The 18,555-nt window shown below is 35.7% G+C and overlaps 1 long non-coding RNA gene across 1 annotated transcript; it reads right to left on the bottom strand.

The window, feature by feature from the left end:
- Positions 1 to 2,062: 2,062 nt before the first annotated feature.
- On the bottom strand, positions 2,063 to 3,037 carry LOC146731471 (uncharacterized). Its single transcript, XR_014927485.1, has 3 exons — positions 2,999 to 3,037; positions 2,459 to 2,500; positions 2,063 to 2,235 (listed from the first exon to the last, which is right to left on the bottom strand). It is a non-coding gene; the product is annotated as an uncharacterized LOC146731471 (long non-coding RNA).
- Positions 3,038 to 18,555: the final 15,518 nt, after the last annotated feature.

Raw genomic sequence — 18,555 nt, 5'->3', positions numbered from 1 at the left:
ACAGTACTGTTCTTTTTAACTTTGCCTTACCTTGTATTTTTGCTTCGACTGCACATTCATGTATTGTATGTATCCACCTGTCTTCCGTGGAAATCTGTGTATTGTATGTATCCACCTGTCTCCCGTGGAAAGCTGTGTATTGTATGTATCCACCTGTCTTCCGTGGAAATCTGTGTATTGTATGTATCCACCTGTCTCCCGTGGAAAGCTGTGTATTGTATGTATCCACCTGTCTCCCGTGGAAAGCTGTGTATGATATGTATCCACCTGCCTCCCGTGGAAATCTGTGTATTGTATGTATCCACCTGTTTCCCGTGGAAAGCTGTGTATTGTATGTATCCACCTGTCTCCCGTGGAAAGCTGTGTATTGTATGTATCCACCTGTTTCCCGTAGAAAGCTGTGTATTATATGTATCCACCTGTCTCCTGTAGAAATCTGTGTATTGTATGTATCCACCTGTCTCCCGTGGAAAGCTGTGTATTGTATGTATCCACCTGTCTCCCGTGGAAAGCTGTGTATTGTATGTATCCACCTGTCTCCTGTGGAAAGCTGTGTATTGTATGTATCCACCTGTCTCCCGCAAATAGAGTTGGCTCCGGCCATTCTATTAGAACGCGCTGTTCCACTACAGCGCGTTCTATTACAGAGCGATGCGCCCTCTACTGTGACTTCGATTTAACCCCGAGCGACTTACTCAACCGACGCTCGCCGGGATTTTGACGCTCGGTACGGTATGGTCCGGTTTACTTCTATATGAATGATCTCAAGCCGGTGCTGATTAGCACTTTAAATTGGGAAACTTTTAAGGGCTTCATTTTAGTATTGTTTCAATGCCCTAACATACCGACCTCAATAGTAGAGCAACTAGGGTGAAGCTAGCGAACGCTATTTTAAAATCGACACAATTACAGACAATTTTGAAAATGTTTGTAGTAAAATGTTCCTTAGCACAATAAACATTGAAAACAATATAATAATTTATCACAGTATAAATTTGGGCCTAAATTGTTCGTTTTCGATAATTTTTGCAGAAAAATGTGAATAAATGAATGAACCATGCGAAATATATAATTATTATCCGACACAAATACCCTACGGTGGTGATTTCAGGGCCAGAAAAAACAAAAAACATTTTAGCACCAATGTCATAGGACCACCCTATTTCGACAAACGAGTGTTGGTCGTCGTATTCGTTACGGAAAACTGTTCACAAGTGAGCGTAACCACAGACCCGATACAAATATGCTACATTCTGAGGTCAGAAAGTAAGTTTTCTGTACACAGATTATGGAAATATATATAGTTATGGAAATATACGTAATTAACATGCGCCTTTAACTTTTTAAAATGAGCAATGCATTTTTACTATTAATAGTGTATTTCAATTTATTCAACATATCTGTATAGATAACATTTTGTACATTTCAATAACGGTGTCAACACTTATTTTCTGAACTGATTTTCTTCTGATTTACGAACAACAACGTGCATCATAGTGATTCACGTTGAGTGAAAATCTGTATATATTGTGTCTCGAAAAGGACACACAGTGATCTAATTTCTATACATGAGTTAGAGTATTGTCTGTGTCGGTCCTGTCCTGTACGAGTTTAAAGGTGCGCCGTGATAATATGGATTGAGTATTTGAAACCATTATTTTCATAAATTTCAAACTATGGCACGTTATTCTAACCTATTCTATACCTAACCCAACATGCGGAATTAGCATGGGATCACCAGCTTCGCCTGAGATTGTTTACATAATAACATTCCACCCACTGGAAAATCGAATTTTACTACTCAGTGCTCAAAATATCAAAACTTTGTACCGCTTTCGAAATGACATCTTCATGTTAGTACTAGAATTAAACACATTTGTTAAGGAAGCCAACATGCTTCATAACAAATACCGGCTCACATTTGAATATTCCCTAACGCAAGACAACGGAAACGTTTCAATATTTCAATAAACGTAATTTTTGTCATCCCACATCAGTATTCAAATGAATTTATCAAAGGTGAAACCATTCGGTATGCTCGAACATGTAATAATCTAAACGATTTGTTACAGAAACGTGATCTATTTATTGAAAAAATGCGTGAAAGAAATTACACAGATAGTGATTTCTGTTGTAGAATAATGAGACTGATACAATGTTATGCTGTGTCAACTTTTGCTTTCTCGAACTCAGATTCGTATATTGCTTCCGTGGATACTTCTGTCCTGATTACACCTGAAATAATTAACACGGAATATAACTTAGTTAGCTAATGTAACACTGCCCTCAGTCGGCAAGATGTTCGTCAATCCACCACCTCATCGATACTTATGTAAACAATGTTAATCGTCGATTTTCCCTCGTATTCATAGGCTACACAATAAAAAAGTAAACGCAATATTCCCAAATCTTAACTCTAAGTTTTTATTATCTAAATGCGGTCATGTAAAATACTTACTCATATGTTTGATTCCTGATCTCATACGACGAGACTGTTTACCTAAACAAAAATCAGATAGTTATGGTATTGCATGGACACGTTAAGGATTGATATTGGTTGATAAATACTTATAACTACCGTGCTCTGAATGAGTATGGAATTACATGATGTGTATTAGGTCACATAAAGTAGTAACTATTTGAATGTGACATTATATTAAAAATTCTGTATCAAATAAATAGTCAAAACGACATTTAGTTTATACATTTATTATATGCAACAATGCAAAATGTGCAGTTAAGTTATATGCATGTACCTGGTAGATACAACACTCTATTAACAATTTTAACTGGAATTTATTTAATATTATGCAGATAAATGATTACAGTTAAAACACGTATAAAGAACATAAGGGTAACATAAATTATAACAATGTATCTGGCATATTAAAACATAACTCTGTATCAACCTTATTATTCTATAAAATTATATGAAATAGTCGAAATATTAGTACAGAAATACTAAATTGATTGCAACTTAGATTCTAATCGTACATACTGTTACTGATTTCTGTCGATGAGCAATGTTGGTCGGCCTCAGTGTATGTAAATCCATGTTTTTCCATTGCAAGTTTAATCATTATTTCTTTTGATAATACTTGAAACATATATGCGGTTACCATCGATGGTGGGCTGTAAAAAACAATCACAATTACTAACCAATCTTACTTAAATGATAATGAAACTCAATATATAAATATGTTAACATACTGACCCATTTCTGAAAGTTTCTGTTAGTATATCATCACTCTTGCCAGAGGGTGTTCTTATCGTAGAGAATCTGTCGTACAATCTGTATAATTCAATAATTGGCATTCAATAACTTGTCCATGCTTAATGCTGAAGTTGTACTGTGAAAGTATTGCCTATTTTTTAACAGGTGTCCTCTATTGACTATCGTTTGAAATAGAAGTTTTGAGGTATATCTTAAAGTTCGTGGACACTTGGATAATGTTCGTTCTTCATTTATGTTGACATGGTATTGGCGTTCATGTTGTCAATATTTCGAAATTAAACAACAAAAGCTATATTTCGTATGAAACCACTAAAGTACAAATTGTCCCAACTCTTCTGTTAGTGGGAGTGTTTCAAAGTTAAATTGCTTCGAGATTTTGGAAAATTTGATTGCACGCCCACGAGAAGTAAACCTAATCGCAGGTTCTATTGTATAGAGGAAACATAAGAGTTGTGAAATTATTGGATGAGAACGAAAAATACAAATTTTCAAACAAATTTACAAAAGTGAGTATAAAAATTAAAGAATAACTCATGACAAAATAACTCGTTAACATACCTGGGACCGGTTTTAACTATTACACATTTATTATTTAAATACTCAATAAGGGAATCCACAGCCTGTAACAAATTAAAGCCAGGTCTTGTTAAGTCTCTATTCTATATTAAACAGACTCAAGTTAGCAACACTGATTAGCTTATAGTCAGCTTACCTCGAGGGTGAAAAGATCGAGTCCAAAGCAATACTTCAGGCGGGTTTTCTCTCTGTCACCTTCGAGAAATTCTACATGTCTTTTTGCCTCAGGCAAATCTCTGTCAAAACATCAAAGAAAGACCGTCAAATTTGAGAAAAAAACTATTCTGAAGTATGCGAAAGAAAAATGTGTGTGTACTTAAAACTGCTAACATAAAAGTATTAAAATATAATTTACCTTTTCTGTTCACAATGTGACATTATTATATGTTCCATATACCAATGATAAGAAGGTAACTATCAAGAAATAACATGCAAGAAAACATTTATAAGACAGGGATATTCACTCTCGCTAAGTTTGAATATTCCGATATTGCATGACTGAATTTATTGAATTGACTGTTAGCTAATTCGCAGGTTTTGTGTAACCTACCTCTCTAATGATATCTGTTTTCTGGAATACAAACTTTGGTTCACTACTTTCTATGGCATTACTATTATCCTCAGTTACATCATTGGCATCGACACATGTACTGACATCATCAGGATTCTATTCATTAGTTTATAAACGAATTATTGTGATTACAAATCATATACATATTACATTGACATGCCTTGAACATATAATTCCCGGTAGTACATATATTTAGGTTGTATATTTGTACATACTAGTATGTAACAATAAATGCAATTAATTTTCATGAAATTAATTAATCTATACGTACTTCATCATTTCGCCTATGCATTTGTGACAGACCTGAGGTTTCTGGGAAAAAAAATCTAATATGTAAATGTGTGTTGGTGTTCGCATGTGTTTCAAAGAACCAAGGTGCCCCAGAGGCCTGATCAAGGTCACGAAGTCAAGTTGAGGTCATGGGGTAAAGTTTACAAAGGAGCCGCCAATGGAACAATGGGGACTGTACTGGCGCCAATTTGAGGCCAAATACCATACATTCTTATTGCCTTTCAATTCGTTATTGCATTATTTGGTAAGCTCAAAAACTGAATAAATTGCACAACACAATTTATCTTGGGTGGCACATTAGATTTGTACTTACTTACCTAATGTTGGTTTTTGATGATCCTGTTCGCTGTCCCCGATAATAATAGCAATGTCACTGAAATAATATAGAATTTCAAACATAGATGAGATTAACTAACGTATATACCATATCTAAAATATCCTTGGCACGCTGTGTTGAAAAATTACAGAACAGTTATCTCGTATTTTATTGTTATTTTAGAGCTTCGTACCATTCCGCAGTTTTTTTCTTCTTTACAGTCTCTGTTATCCATTTATCAGAAAAGCGTTTCTGTAATAAAACAATACGTCGATGTATACTAGTACAGTGTAAAATATTTCTACATTCAACCATAACAACGATAAATATGAAGCTCATATTCGTAATTCAGATTGATTTACACATTTTTTACAGCATTCACTGCGTATATTACCTTTGATGGATTAACTCGTAGATTGTATTTCATTGTATCCTTGTTAATTTCTGCATAATACAATACAGCATGAAGTCTTGTTAATTTACAAAGAACAGGAATTTTAAAGAAAGTTTAAAAATGAATGATTATTGTACACACTGACCTTGTAAAGGTTTAACCGCCATGTAATGAAGGTTTGGCAGATACCCTAGGTATATCATCTCGTTAAGTGGTACGTCATCTGGCGGACTTATGATCCTGGTATACGTTGGGGTTACAAGCTTAATTTCCGATTGTAACATAATTGAAGCAACAACAAGTATAATCTGGTCACCCCAAACGCTCGGTCCTTTCATGTAGTCGATGTAATTCTCAAAAGTTGTTTTCATATTACGTAGTTCAACACATAGTAAGCCCTTTAGAAAATCAGAGAAAAATAAATTATGCAATAATTGTTTAGTATTAATAATGCGCAATGACTGTCTTTATTTGTATTTATACAATTTTCTGATTCTGTCAAAACCCTAAATATTATGTTACATATTATGTATAATTTACATAGTTGAACGACACATGGAATAACAAATAATAATAAAAAAGACACAAACAAATCCCACGGTACAACATGATACTAAACTGCATTTATCATATTATTTTTTAATCGGGAATGACTTATGTTAATTATTAAAATTTAAGGATAAAAACTCTCAATATACTCTCAATAATACTAACTGCATTGTTTTTGGATATTAATAACTATATTGTCATTCAAATATTGAGCATGAAGAAACTACTATTTGCCGTAATGTTAATACATGTTTGTGACTCGTCTCACAGAAATCTATGAGAATGTAACTGAACAAAAATGATATATGCTATTTCTTACCTGAAGCTCAGTTTTTGATTCCGACATGAAGTTTAAAATGAGTTCGCGTAACTCGTAGTGAGATAGTTCTGTCCGTGGGATGTCCTTAACTCTACAAATATGTTCACACAGTGCGTGGAATAAGCAATTCCCATCCATTGGTGTTGGCGGTAGGCATTCTTCCAGCCCTTCTCTGAGTAGGGCATCCCTCAGACGAGTGATATTCTCTGTCTCTTTCTCAGCAGTTTCACGTGACTCACGCAGAACCCTCATAATATCAATCACTTGATTATTGTAACCTAAATAATGAGATTAATACTTATTAATATAATGGGCTCTCGAGTCGGTGAACACCAATATGTTTTATATCAACGATGTATCTCAAGAATACATTCCGTATTTCCATATCATGGTCAATTACCTTGTGTTTGGTCCATTGCTATAGAACCAAGTATCTCCTTTGCAACTTCAAGGTCTATAACTGAATGCTCTGGTATATTATCTGTATTGGATGATTGAAATACAAATTATGAGGAACATGTGATAAACAAACAAACATATAATTCAAACATGTAGATGAAGTCAGTTATAAAAGAAAACATAAAAATGTAACATGTACATGAAATGATTTAAGTGAAAAGTATGAAATTTATGTACTGAACTAACAATTACAGTTAAAAAAATCAAATATAACCCAAATCAGATATGCAATTATCATACCTGTGACATCGCCTTGCTCCGATAAACTGTCTACGTGTTCGGTAACATTGGAAATGTGGTCAATAGCGGAATGGTTTGAAGTCGAATGACCTGTGTGGGAAAGAAAACACGAGTATGTAATACATACTTTCATTAACATGTGAAACATAAATAATCACTATAGATACATGAGTAAACACATTTGTATTGAAACAATAAACTTACTGATAACTGCACGTCCCAAGCTATCGAAGGTTACTTGGGCCTTGAATACGTCTGTCATTTTGGCCATGGTATCGGCGTTCACTTTCATGTTATGTGAGTGAATAACATTCATTAATATAAATATATGTGTTGTAGCTCCCATAGTATTTAGGAAATGAATGACCCTCTTTCTTGAGTTGTGTATTTGTTCTGCTACCTGACTATTTACAATGCCGTGCAACTCCGGAATATTTGAAATACGTCGCAATACTTCCTCTTCCTTGGATGTATTTTGCTGGTGAAATACATCATATAAACACAGATGAACATCATCTCCTAGTACATGATTTCCTTGACTGGACTGCTGCCGACCATATAGCCAAGGTAAGTGTACCTCCAATTTTCCTTCTGTTGCTAGCATAATATTTTCTGATGTGCTTTCTGCAACTCTGCCGTCATAGGGATGAAACATCTGCGGATATCTAATATTTCCATGTCTTGCTACCATATGTGGCATATCAACGATAACAACAGATGGTTGAACCTTAAAAGATCTAATAAGGTCAACGTGATCTCGTGGACTCTCAGCCCGAATAAGAAACTTAACTGCATATACGATACGATGAGGGCAGCTTGCTGAAAGCCATCCACCTTAATAAATACAAACATATATGAATATTTTTCCGCACACAATTTGGTCAATGATAAATTTTCCATTAACAATAGTTACATTATGCATTCTATTATTCCCTAATTTTGTTTTCGTGGGTCTATATTTAAATTTGAGTATTGCTCGATAGTATATTTAGTAAATTGTGCATAGATTTCAAAGTGTACGTACCAGAAGCACCCCATATCTTTTGGAATACTTTGTTCATTATATTATCATTTTTAATCAGTGCCTGTCGAATACGCAATACCATATCATATTTTGATCCGGTTGCTGCAATATTGCAAGTTGAACATATTTCTTTCACCTTTGCAACCTTTCGAAACAAATATTAATATGAAAGCTTAGCATATGTTTCAATTCATATACTAGTATATTAAATGTCAGTTCAGGTCTATCAGTACAAATCAAATATCATTAGTTTACACACCGTACATACAAAATAATAACAAATATGAATTGGAATTAATCTGGTCTACTTTCTCTACTTTGTGGCTAAATAATAGTAAACATCATTTACCGTGATGCTTGAAGAATTCAGGAGTTCTATTAAACGCTCCTCGGACATATCACGACAGTCTGTTTCAAGTCTTTCAGTTTCTCTTATCACTTTTCTGTGCTCTGTATTCCATACTGTTTCCCCACGGGTAGCTCGTCCAATGTATGGTGCCCATGCTGAATAGGATGGTGTCATTTGGAATGGATTTTTTTCGCCATCTGTAACAATATAACCATAATATACATTTACATAATCTTTATGTTTGTGCTAGGAACGAACCAAAATAAATATATCATAAGAACTGCCAGCAAAACAGTGGGAAAACAAAAAGACACATTAATTAGTATACAAAACAATGTCACATTACAACATTAAAAATACAAACAATCATTTGGGTAATTATATTATAATAAAATATGTATCTTACATCTAATGAGCGGTTTCACTAACTTCTCCATTTCGATCTTTTTCCAGAATGTTTCAACATCAACTTTATCAGAATCTTCACAAACATCCGGTAATTTGAGACTAGACACTTAGAAAAAAATAATGTAGGGTTTATTGTTTATTAAAATCATTTGAATGAAAACTCAACATTGCAGTATTTCATCTCTAACTAAACATATGTTTAGACCTCATATTAGCAATTAACTTAACGTTGCATATTTTAAATATATTCACTACACTACATGCTTACCATCCATCCTGAAGCATGCCTTTCTTTGCAAATCAGTAATGATGACGGGCGGGTTACTGCCACAAATTACACAATTGAAAGTATAATCATGGTCCGTCAAGGCCTCAAAATGTTCATACGCTTTGATGACAACATTATGGGGTATCCGTATATTGTTTGTGTCTTCCCAAGCTGACATCACACTACCAATAGCAGTATGATTCTGTGTATGAATATATGTGTTCATGTTATACAGATGGGCCAGAGGTATTCGTATTAATCATAATTATATTGACTTATTTTCTCAAACACGTTCTCAGCATACGTTATCATTTTTACACACAGAAAATGATTTAGCAAAACTTACTGCGAGAGATTTTCTTAGAAAAACTAATAATCGCACGGAAAATATCCATTTGTCATCATAATTGTGTAATTGATCACAATGTTCCTGATATCTGTACACCAGGTCACAAAGACTGCACTTTCGACAATAAGTTTCCACGCCTAAAAAATACAAAATGTAATAGTTGTATAACGATCGTCTTATTGGGGTAATGGTTGCCGTTGGCCAAAAAATGTGCAAACAATTAAAAAATAACACAACAATATTAGTCATTACGTATTTTGCATAATTTCATAGGATTGAAAAGTATGTGAATATATATAGTTTTTATATGACAATATAAATAATAGAGGAAACAGTTACATACCTTTTATTAGTCCATTCATTGCAACTATATTTGCATTCGATGATATAAGCAAGGGTGAATCCAAAAGCGGTTGCGATTTACATACTTTGCACCTCTTTTCCACAGGCATGAGACGAGTATGGTTAAAATTCTCTGACATAGACAAAGAAATATCAGGTGGAATTTTTTTATGCCTCAACCAGTATTCAACCATTCTCTCCGAAATGTCAATAACCGGTGGATATGAATGTAATTGTTTTATAGCGCCAGGAATAATCAGCGTGTTGCCATCATCAATGTCATCAGTTTCATATTGGTCTTCTGAGGCGCCGTGGTGTATTTTACCCGGGAATACTTGGTAGCAATACCAACGAGCAAGAGCTTTGTGACCGCAACCCCTCTTCTTGCAGCATCGACAATGCCATGTGTTTTTATCAGTATCATATGAAACAATAACTCGCCCAAGTATACTGTAATAGTGAGTCTCGCCTGTATGAATGGAAAAACGCAATTGCCGATCTGTACTAGCCGATTCAAATAATGGATACACAGGCACTGACCCATTGGCTATGCTTCGACTGTTCAATGTTAGAGCTGCATCTCTACTGCTATCAGAAAATGGATGATACGTATTACATAATTCATCAAGTTTCACGGGGAGAAGGAATGGTTGTTCTATGAATCGAATTGCTCTGTTAACTGATAATAAATGTTGACATTCGAAACTTGGAAGTCTGCTACGTGTTGCAATTGTTGCAGCTTGTATACATGTGCTACTCTCGCAAAATACTTTTGGATTTGTACAAAGAAGTTCTTTCTCAGCATGAATTGGTAAGGCATTTCTCGGACCAGCTTCCACTGCAAATAAAGAGTTTTCTCGATTCACAGAATATGATTTAAGAACTGGCAAAGACTTAAAACTATTGCCATGTATGTTTTCTTCGTGGCGTTTAAGATTTTTTTTCAACATACGTTCGCCACATTCAGAACATGATACTCTGTCTACCCCACGTTTGAATAGTGGAATGCGTGTTGATGTACTACATGATAAATGGTTTACTAAAGGCAGATTGGATGAGGGTGATGGAGATTCATCTCTTTCAGAATCATCGCCAGGATATTCATGATCGATTGGTGGTGGCATTGGCAGTGGTTGCGAATGTTGTTGCTTTTTATCTTCTGTAAAATACAATATAACAACACATAATTATCTTTCTAATTACGGTGTATTATAGCTTTCTATTTTGGTATTGTACTATTCTGAAGAGAACATTAAACGTGAATACGTAAAAACAACATATATGTTACCATTCTCAGTCTTCTTTCTTGATAATAATACGGCCACTTCAATGTTGTCCATGCTGTTGTCGCATGTTTTAAGATGCCGCTCCAATATGTAGGCCTTTGACCAAATAGTCAAACAAAATGGGCAGTGCCAGTGTCGTGGCGTTTTAATAATCGCGCTGTCACATTTACACATAACACTGTGTAATCCTGCAAATAGGTTAACAAAATTGTAGTATAATTATATGTGGTGCTTCTGAGTTGACAATAAGTGGATGTGTAATGAATACCTGTATGATTGCCCTAATAAACCAATGCGATGGTAGATTAATTCAATACAATTGACCTAATTCGTCATATCCATGACAGACTCAGAATCTAAGTTGACTACGACAACTACGCTGAGAAACTAATGATATTTGACCAAAACCATTTATACAATTACCTGCAATGATTTGCAATCTTGGCAATTATCTGAATTTATTGACATTGTTTGGTTTTCACGACGAAACGAGAGGGCGGATAACATACCAAAGTATGTATAGAACTAAATAGAATTAGAAATTTGATATAACCAACAGAATCAAACAATGCGGCTTTGTTGCTGAAGCTGTATAAGTAATGAGTAAAATATGGTGAGCAATATTTAATAATGTAATTTGAACTAATATACAGCAAAGGTGTAAATATATACAATGATCTCGAGATTGCGAGAACCAAACATATATTCCATTCTCTCCGTTCTTTGTTTCAAATATCTAGTTTACATAGTAAGAATAAAACACCATCTGATGCGGTGTAACGTGGTCTCTTGCTCAACGAAATCTTAGTGTATACTTACCGAGAAAACTCACTCTCGATTTCCAGTGCACTGCACGTATGTGCTTCATGATCATGTATTTTTTGCCTTTTGTATCACATAAAGCACAATGATATCGGGAACAATGGCAATTTCCCTCATCACTGCATTTCAAAATTCTATAAGACAAGTCATTCTCTCCGGTTACAATACTCGGGAATTCATTATCTGGGAACGCATCAAGAATCAAGCATTTTATTCTGAAATGTCATTTATTAAGGTGATTGGGAAGGTGACGGTGAAAGTTGAGTAGATACGACTCATTGGCGAGAGTATGTGAAAGTTTTTAAAATGAGATACTTGATAAGAATACAATTATTGTACTACAGGGAGGGCAGCGCTCTCTAATAGAATGCAATTATTTCGTAGCCGCCGTTATATAATTTCGTATAATTTCTGCATGGAAAGTACGTAATTTAATAAAGTAGACTAGTAAATATTGTTTGAATTACAAATAGTGCTATAACTGTACTTCAAACGACGTTGTTATAATGAAGCGTGCTGTGGTAGAACAGGGAGCGCAGCGCTCTCTAATAGAATGCAATTATTTCATAGCCGCCGTGATATAATTTCGTATAATTTCTGCATGGAAAGTACGTAATTTAATAAAGTAGACTAGTAAATATTGCTTGAATTACAAATAGTGCTATAACTGTACTTCAAACGACGTTGTTATAATGAAGCGTGCTGTGGTAGAACAGGGAGCGCAGCGCTCTCTAATAGAATGCAATTATTTCGTAGCCGCCGTGATATAATTTCGTATAATTTCTACATGGAAAGTACGTATTTTAATAAAGTAGACTAGTAAATATTGTTTGAATTACAAATACTGCTATAACTGTGCTTCAAACACGTTGTTATAATGAAGCGTGCTGTGGTAGAACAGAGAGCGCAGCGCTCTCTAATAGAATGCAGTTATTTCGTAGCCGCCGTGATATAATTTCGTATAATTTCTGCATGGAAAGTACGTAATTTAATAAAGTAGACTAGTAAATATTGTTTGAATTACAAAAAGTGCTATAACTGTGCTTCAAACACGTTGTTATAATGAAGCGTGCTGTTGTAGAACAGAGAGCGCAGCGCTCTCTAATAGAATGCAATTATTTCGTAGCCGCCGTGATATAATTTCGTATAATTTCTGCATGGAAAGTACGTAATTTAATAAAGTAGACTAGTAAATATTGCTTGAATTACAAATAGTGCTATAACTGTACTTCAAACGACGTTGTTATAATGAAGCGTGCTGTGGTAGAACAGGGAGCGCAGCGCTCTCTAATAGAATGCAATTATTTCGTAGCCGCCGTTATATAATTTCGTATAATTTCTACATGGAAAGTACGTATTTTAATAAAGTAGACTAGTAAATATTGTTTGAATTACAAATAGTGCTATAACTGTGCTTCAAACACGTTGTTATAATGAAGCGTGCTGTGGTAGAACAGAGAGCGCAGCGCTCTCTAATAGAATGCAGTTATTTCGCAGCCGCCGTGATATAATTTCGTATAATTTCTGCATGGAAAGTACGTATTTTAATAAAGTAGACTAGTAAATATTGTTTGAATTACAAATAGTGCTATAACTGTACTTCAAACGACGTTGTTATAATGAAGCGTGCTGTGGTAGAACAGGGAGCGCAGCGCTCTCTAATAGAATGCAATTATTTCATAGCCGCCGTGATATATTTTCGTATAATTTCTGCATGGAAAGTACGTAATTTAATAAAGTAGACTAGTAAATATTGCTTGAATTACAAATAGTGCTATAACTGTACTTCAAACGACGTTGTTATAATGAAGCGTGCTGTGGTAGAACAGGGAGCGCAGCGCTCTCTAATAGAATGCAATTATTTCGTAGCCGCCGTGATATAATTTCGTATAATTTCTACATGGAAAGTACGTATTTTAATAAAGTAGACTAGTAAATATTGTTTGAATTACAAATAGTGCTATGACTGTACTTCAAACACGTTATAATGAAGCGTGCTGTGGTAGAACACAGAGCGCAACGCTCTCTAATAGAATGCAGTTATTTCGTAGCCGCCGTGATATAATTTCGTATAATTTCTGCATGGAAAGTACGTATTTTAATAAAGTAGACTAGTAAATATTGTTTGAATTACAAAAAGTGCTATAACTGTGCTTCAAACACGTTGTTATAATGAAGCGTGCTGTGGTAGAACAGAGAGCGCAGCGCTCTCTAATAGAATGCAGTTATTTCGCAGCCGCCGTGATATAATTTCTGCATGGAAAGTACGTAATTTAATAAAGTAGACTAGTAAATATTGTTTGAATTACAAATAGTGCTATAACTGTACTTCAAACGACGTTGTTATAATGAAGCGTGCTGTGGTAGAACAGGGAGCGCAGCGCTCTCTAATAGAATGCAATTATTTCGTAGCCGCCGTGATATAATTTCGTATAATTTCTGCATGGAAAGTACGTAATTTAATAAAGTAGACTAGTAAATATTGTTTGAATTACAAATAGTGCTATAAATGTACTTCAAACACGTTGTTATAATGAAGCGTGCTGTGGTAGAACAGGGAGCGCAGCGCTCTCTAATATAATGAAGTTATTTCGTAGCCGCCGTGATATAATTTCGTATAATTTCTGCATGGAAAGTACGTATTTTAATAAAGTAGACTAGTAAATATTGTTTGAATTACAAATAGTGCTATGACTGTACTTTAAACACGTTGTTATAATGAAGCGTGCTGTGGTAGAACACAGAGCGCAGCGCTCTCTAATAGAATGCAGTTATTTCGTAGCCGCCGTGATATAATTTCGTATAATTTCTGCATGGAAAGTACGTATTTTAATAAAGTAGACTAGTAAATATTGTTTGAATTACAAATAGTGCTATAAATGTACTTCAAACACGTTGTTATAATGAAGCGTGCTGTGGTAGAACACAGAGCGCAGCGCTCTCTAATAGAATGCAGTTATTTCGTAGCCGCCGTGATATAATTTCGTATAATTTCTGCATGGAAAGTACGTATTTTAATAAAGTAGACTAGTAAATATTGTTTGAATTACAAATAGTGCTATAAATGTACTTCAAACACGTTGTTATAATGAAGCGTGCTGTGGTAGAACACAGAGCGCAGCGCTCTCTAATAGAATGCAGTTATTTCGTAGCCGCCGTGATATAATTTCGTATAATTTCTGCATGGAAAGTACGTAATTTAATAAATTAGTCTAGTAAATATTGTTTGAATTACAAATAGTGCTATAACTGTGCTTCAAACGACGTTGTTATAATGAAGCGTGCTGTGGTAGAACAGAGAGCGCAGCGCTCTCTAATAGAATGCAGTTATTTCGTAGCCGCCGTGATATAATTTCGTATAATTTCTGCATGGAAAGTACGTAATTTAATAAATTAGTCTAGTAAATATTGTTTGAATTACAAATAGTGCTATAACTGTGCTTCAAACGACGTTGTTATAATGAAGCGTGCTGTGGTAGAACACAGAGCGCAGCGCTCTCTAATAGAATGCAGTTATTTCGTAGCCGCCGTGATATAATTTCGTATAATTTCTGCATGGAAAGTACGTAATTTAATAAATTAGTCTAGTAAATATTGTTTGAATTACAAATAGTGCTATAACTGTGCTTCAAACGACGTTGTTATAATGAAGCGTGCTGTGGTAGAACACAGAGCGCAACGCTCTCTAATAGAATGAAGTTATTTCGTAGCCGCTGTGATATTAATTTGTATAATTTCTACATGGAAAGTACGTAATTTAATAAAGTAGACTAGTAAATATTGTTTGAATTACAAATAGTGCTATGACTGTACTTCAAACACGTTATAATGAAGCGTGCTGTGGTAGAACACAGAGCGCAACGCTCTCTAATAGAATGCAGTTATTTCGTAGCCGCCGTGATATAATTTCGTATAATTTCTGCATGGAAAGTACGTAATTTAATAAAGTAGACTAGTAAATATTGTTTGAATTACAAATAGTGCTATGACTGTACTTCAAACACGTTATAATGAAGCGTGCTGTGGTAGAACACAGAGCGCAACGCTCTCTAATAGAATGCAGTTATTTCGTAGCCGCCGTGATATAATTTCGTATAATTTCTGCATGGAAAGTACGTATTTTAATAAAGTAGACTAGTAAATATTGTTTGAATTACAAAAAGTGCTATAACTGTGCTTCAAACACGTTGTTATAATGAAGCGTGCTGTGGTAGAACAGAGAGCGCAGCGCTCTCCAATAGAATGCAGTTATTTCGTAGCCGCCGTGATATAATTTCTGCATGGAAAGTACGTAATTTAATAAAGTAGACTAGTAAATATTGTTTGAATTACAAATACTGCTATAACTGTGCTTCAAACGACGTTGTTATAATGAAGCGTGCTGTGGTAGAACAGAAAGCGCAGCGCTCTCTAATAGAATGCAGTTATTTCGCAGCCGCCGTGATATAATTTCTGCATGGAAAGTACGTAATTTAATAAAGTAGACTAGTAAATATTGTTTGAATTACAAATAGTGCTATAACTGTACTTCAAACGACGTTGTTATAATAAGGCGTGCTGTGGTAGAACAGGGAGCGCAGCGCTCTCTAATAGAATGCAATTATTTCGTAGCCGCCGTGATATAATTTCGTATAATTTCTGCATGGAAAGTACGTAATTTAATAAAGTAGACTAGTAAATATTGTTTGAATTACAAATAGTGCTATAAATGTACTTCAAACACGTTGTTATAATGAAGCGTGCTGTGGTAGAACACAGAGCGCAGCGCTCTCTAATAGAATGCAGTTATTTCGTAGCCGCCGTGATATAATTTCGTATAATTTCTGCATGGAAAGTACGTATTTTAATAAAGTAGACTAGTAAATATTGTTTGAATTACAAATAGTGCTATAAATGTACTTCAAACACGTTGTTATAATGAAGCGTGCTGTGGTAGAACAGAGAGCGCAGCGCTCTCCAATAGAATGCAGTTATTTCGTAGCCGCTGTGGTATTATTTAATTTATTTTTTTCCTGGATAGTACATAATTTACCTACAGGCAAATCGCACTCCAGGGAATATGACACGTGATGCCAGTGTAATATTTACAACAAAATCATACATACTGTATGCTGTTATGCATAATAAACACAGATGGCTGACGTTTTTGTAAGCCAATATTATATTTTAGAACTCACTTTTCACTCTGGCAATGATATCATTCGCCTGTTCTGCCATCATGTCTGCTATCGTCTCTTTCAAATTCAAAATCATGCTGTGGTTGCGCATGTGTAGCCGTGTCCAATAGTGGGCGTCCGCGTTGAGGACGCGCAAATTGAATGACCTGGTTTCCGACCTACTTACGCGCGCGTATCGTCCTCTAATAGAACGCTCTCTAGTGGAACAGCGCGTTCTAGTAGAATGGCTGGAGCAAAACCTTTATCGTCTCCCGTGGAAATCCGTGTATTGTATGTATTCACCTGTCTCCAATGAAAAGCTGTGTATTGTATGTATCCACCTGTTTTCCGTGGAAATCTGTGTATTGTATGTATCCACCTGTCTCCCGTGGAAATGTGTATTGTATGTATCCACCTGTCTCCCGTGGAAAGCTGTGTATTGTATGTATCCACCTGTCTACCGTGGAAAGCTGTGTATGATATGTATCCACCTGTCTCCCGTGGAAATCTGTGTATTGTATGTATCCACCTGTTTCCCGTGGAAAGCTGTGTATTGTATGTATCCACCTGTCTCCCGTGGAAAGCTGTGTATTGTATGTATCCACCTGTCTCCCGTGGAAAGCTGTGTATTGTACGTATCCACCTGTCTCCCGTGGAAAGCTGTGTATTGTATGTATCCACCTGTCTCTCGTGGAAATCCGTGTATTGTATGTATCCACCTGTTTCCCGTGGAAATCTGTGTATTGTATGTATCCACCTGTCTCCCGTGGAAAGCTGTGTATGATATGTATCCACCTGTCTCCCGTGGAAATCTGTGTATTGTATGTATCCACCTGTTTCCCGTGGAAAGCTGTGTATTGTATGTATCCACCTGTCTCCCGTGGAAAGCTGTGTATTGTATGTATCCACCTGTCTACCGTGGAAAGCTGTGTATGATATGTATCCACCTGTCTCCCGTGGAAATCTGTGTATTGTATGTATCCACCTGTTTCCCGTGGAAAGCTGTGTATTGTATGTATCCACCTGTCTCCCGTGGAAAGCTGTGTATTGTATGTATCCACCTGTCTCCCGTGGAAAGCTGTGTATTGTATGTATCCACCTGTCTCCCGTGGAAAGCTGTGTATTGTACGTATCCACCTGTCTCCCGTGGAAATCCGTGTATTGTATGTATCCACCTGTTTCCCGTGGAAATCTGTGTATTGTATGTATCCACCTGTCTCCCGTGGAAAGCTGTGTATGATATGTATCCACCTGTCTCCCGTGGAAATCTGTGTATTGTATGTATCCACCTGTTTCCCGTGGAAAGCTGTGTATTGTATGTATCCACCTGTCTACCGTGGAAAGCTGTGTATTGTATGTATCCAACTGTTTCCCGTAGAAAGCTGTGTATTATATGTATCCACCTGTCTCCCGTGGAAATCTGTGTATTGTATGTATCCACCTGTCTCCCGTGGAAAGCTGTGTATTGTATGTATCCACCTGTCTCCCGTGGAAAGCTGTGTATTGTATGTATCCACCTGTCTCCCGTGGAAATCCGTGTATTGTATGTATCCACGTGTTTCCCGTGGAAATCTGTGTATTGTATGTATCCACCTGTCTCC

This window comes from Saccoglossus kowalevskii, chromosome 19 (assembly GCF_978046115.1).
Source record: "Saccoglossus kowalevskii chromosome 19, keSacKowa6.1, whole genome shotgun sequence".
In the NCBI taxonomy this organism is placed as follows: Eukaryota; Metazoa; Hemichordata; class Enteropneusta; family Harrimaniidae; genus Saccoglossus; species Saccoglossus kowalevskii.
This window is presented reverse-complemented; position numbering and strand designations above follow the sequence as displayed.